Source organism: Hyalella azteca, unplaced genomic scaffold (assembly GCF_000764305.2).
Source record: "Hyalella azteca isolate HAZT.00-mixed unplaced genomic scaffold, Hazt_2.0.2 contig12786, whole genome shotgun sequence".
Classification (NCBI taxonomy): Eukaryota; Metazoa; Arthropoda; class Malacostraca; order Amphipoda; family Hyalellidae; genus Hyalella; species Hyalella azteca.
This window is the reverse complement of record NW_025942733.1, coordinates 21,501-26,075: the sequence shown is the minus strand read 5'-3', so window position 1 is coordinate 26,075 and position 4,575 is coordinate 21,501.

Here is a 4,575-nt window from a genome sequence, read left to right as displayed (position 1 = left end):
GTGTAGAAGGGGAGTGGGGGTGGAGGGGGGGGGGGCATCCGGCCCTTTAAATAGCCGCTGATTTAAGTAGCAGCGGACGCTCCTTAATGGAGCAGGAGTGAAGGACTGACGCTAGGTGTCGGTCCTTATTTAGGCGCCCTTATTTAATAATAAAAATATACTTAATAATATAAATAATAACAATAATATTACAATGATGATATAATTATATTATTAATAAAATCAATGACTTATTAGAGATAAAAATAACGCTAATGAAGAGCTTGGTGCTGGTATTTAGGCGCTCTTATTTAATAATAACAAACTACGTTGTATAATATTAATAATGATAACAATAATATCACAGTGATGAAATGATTATATTATTAATAAAATCAATTATTCGTTAACAATAACAATAATAAATATGATAATAATAAACAATAGAAATAATAATACTACGAACAAAATAAGAGCAAAAATTATTAACATTAATAAAAATGAAGATGATAATGATACCTATAGAAATAATAATAGTTATATAATAAGATAACAATATATATTAGTAATAGTAATAGTATTAAATAATAGTCAGTAAGTAGGAGCAGAAACAACAAGCCTAACCCTACCTTGATGATGATGATGATGATGAATACTAGTCAGGGTTAGTGTCACTAGTTAGGGTTAGCGTGTCCCTAGTCAGGGTTAGTGCGTCACTAGTCAGGGTTAGTGTCACTAGTCAGGGTTAGCGTGTCCCTAGTCAGGGTTAGTGCGGCACTAGCCAGGGTTAGTGTGTCACTAGTCAGGGTTAGAGTGTCACTAGTCAGGGTTAGTGTGTCACTAACCAGGGTTAGTGTGTCACTAGTCAGGGTTAGTGTGTCACTAACCAGGGTTAAAGACACCAATTCAGGTTCAAATCTCAGAATCATGATATATATACGAAAAAACTGCAAAAATTCCTAAATGTTTGTTTTTTATAAAACAAATAACAGGAATGCTAAGGTTTTTCGATTCAGAAACTGTGATTCCCATTCCCGAAGCTTGGATTCCAAATTTTCCCGTTCCAGACATGCATTCCCATCATCCACACACCCGGTAATACCATTTCGCCCGCCCACAACCACACATCCAATCACACAAGACACACAAATACACATGAAACAATTCCCATTCCCGGTAATCATAATCCAAAAAAATTCCCATTCCCGAATTCCCATCGCTGTTGTCCCCACGAGAGCGCGTCATCCAATCCCATTCCCACTCCCAATATTATCAACACAATCCCACCGCCGCCAATAATATCGACCAGCCATTCCCATTCCTGACGTCATCCCTCATTCCCATTTCAAATCGCTCTTAGCCAATTCCCGATTCCAGGTCGAAACTTCCGGCGTCATTTCCGCGGACCAGCTTCGCGAATTCCAGATTCCCGAATTCCATATTCCCGAATTCCAGATTCCCGAATTCCAGATTCCCGAATTCCATATTCCCGAATTCCAGATTCCCGAATTCCTGAAGCCAATGTCTCATTCCCGGCGGCGTCTTTAGCAGGTCAGCAAATTCCAGAATTTTGGAATCTGGAATCGTCGCTGATCACCAAACTTGGAATCTGAGCGACGTCTTTTTTCTCAAACTTACAAAAATTTTTTTTTTCACAAAAATACTGCCAGTGTTTTGCTCAGAAAAAGACGAAGAAATCATATAATGCTAATGATATAATGTTATAAAATGTATGGTGCAAGGGATTAAATGTTATTAACTTATAGAATAAGAATATGGTTTATAGGAAGATATAAAGGCAATTTTATAGTGATAAAGAAATACAAATATATATTTAATTGGAGGTATTATGATTGATTAAGAAGGTTATTGAATATTTATTTAACAATCAGGTAATAATAAATGGGGTCCAACTGGCAACAGCGGAGGGGTTCTGCAGGCAATACCGAGCAATACCGTGGGCAATACTGTGGGCAATACCGTGGGCAATACCATGCAACACACAGGGCAATACTGTTGGCAATACTTTGGGAAATACCATGCAACACCGTGGGAAACACCGGGGGTAATACTTTGGGCAATACCATGCAATACCTTGGGCAATATAGTGCAGTACCGTGATCAATACCGTATGCACTACCGCGCCATTTCGTGGAAATACCGTGGGCAATACCGCGCAATACCGTGGGCAATACCGTGCAATACCGTGGACAATACTGCGCAATACCGTGGGCAATACCGCGCAATACCGTTGGCAGTACCGCGCACTACCGTACGGGTACCATAACTAAATTTAAGGATGACGCATCGATGGTTATAGGTGGCGATGGTAGATTATAGATGGCGCATCGATGGGTGGCCACGTCTGCCAGCAATCGACAGTAAAACACCAATAAATTTAGACGGTGCATGGTCACTGTAATTTATCAACGTAGAAAGAAGTTCTTAAGTTGCGAGTCATCCGAAATCAAAACGAAACCACGATTTTGTTCTGTGTGCTTGGCTGTTAGAATTTAAGTAAAGTTTTAGAAATTTAAGCGTTTCTATAAAACGTAAAACTGACGAGGTAGCAAGACGATCAAAAAATGTATACAGCTAAAGTAAAGACACCGGGCACCTGCCATGCTGCCCCAGAAATAAACTGTCCAAAGCTAAGGAGTAATAGAAACATCTCGATAAATACATTTTTTTTAAATATCCAATTCCGATTTTTCCGAAATCTTACGTTTCATCTTCACCGGATACACAACATGAATTTTGTACGCACTTTTCATACGCATGAATTTGCTATGTGTTAAATGTTGCGATCGGTTGAGTCTCATTTATCGTATCATTAAGTATGAATTGTATGGATCAATCAAGATATTTAATAATATCTATCATATTCTCAAGCTACCACCTTTATTTAGAGCCAAGTTCACGTAGCCAACATCGCGCACTGTAGCTTTCAGCGATGCATGGACACGTTCGTTCGCGCGCTGAGACTCTTGCCTCCATACTTCACTACGCTTTCTTTAAAAAAATTGTTTCGCTTAGTTTGTCAGAAAGTACGTTGCTTGCGGAAAAAGTATCCTCTTTACGCTGAAGGATACAAAGAAATATTCAGTTCTCTTTGGCTGACATTAATGTTTCAAATTAATTATTATTGCTTATCTCGTCAAATGATTATTGTGATCTAAAGTTTTAATTTTCAATAAAATGGTCTCGGAATTATTTCTACGCGAGAGATTATATGTTAGGCTATAGAGAAAACTATTGGCATGGAATAGTGAAAGAATTATACATTTGACATTTCAAATTAATCGAATGATTTTAATTCCACTTTCTAAACATTCCTCATTCTAAAAAACAATATTACTGTCAAAAATCGTTCGACGCTTCCCTTTCTCAGAACTGATTTAATATTTGGATAACGAAACTTTGATATACTTCATGCATGCTCCCATAGCTGTTTAACTCTGAGCTGATGCAAGCTTTTTAATTGATAAACTATTTTTGGCAGCCGTTTTCCGAACCATGTCGTGAGTGTTTAAGCAAATAATGGTTAATTTAAGCATCATATCTGCACAGTGGTGGCATTCATTTATACCCTTTCATGAAATTAATAATTGCATTCATACTTCAGTTAAATCTCTCAAAATTACTCGAGGCCATACTTTCAAAACTCGCTAAGTGAACGTAAGTACTTACGCTCTATTTTATTGTCTATGATTGGTGGATTTTGCTTGAAAGGCCGTCAATGATTGGCGGATGAACTTACGATCTCTTAATTTTTTTTGAAAGTATAGGCCCAGGTCGGTAAATCGTCTCAGCGTAGAGACATGATTCCGCGCGCCGGTGATCCGAGATACAAGCAGGCAGGGACCTTTCGTCATGTCGACATCTCAAGAGGTATACGTATGACACTGATTATTTGTACCTTTACAAATAGTGGTACAAATAATTTATTGGTACCATTATTTATTTATTTGTACAAGTTTTATGTGCCATTAATAATGTCTGACATTGTTCCTTGTGTTGGCATGGTGGATGTGTATAAAATGTAGTGTTTAATATGAAGGAACGTATTTGAAAGAACGTTTGGTCACTTTGAAAGTGTACAGGCACTAAATTTGAAACTAACGGAAAAATTTCTATCGACTTAATTCGAGAGGCGGCCATCGGTGGCTCGTCGATGCGCCACCGGTGCCAATTCCGAGTTATTGGTGGCAGATGAGTTTTTCGGTTATGGTGGCCATAGGCAGGTTATAGGTGGAACATAGGCCGGACACGCCATCCGGGCTTCACCCGCAATATCCACCTATAGCCACCAATAATCATCGATGCTCCACCAATAGTTTTTATTTGGACAATACCGTGGAAAATACCGTTAGCACTACCGCGGAAAATACAGCGCAATACCGTGGGTAATACCATAAGCAATACCGTGGCCAAAACACTGGCAAGCCGAGGCAATTCTCTGGCATTCCCGTATGTAATACTGAGGCAATTCCAAAAGAAATAATTAGGCAATATTAAAAGAGTAGTCGAGGCAATACTTATATAGGGTAGGATTCTCGTAAACACTAAGGAAATTAGCGGGCAATAAAGAGGCAA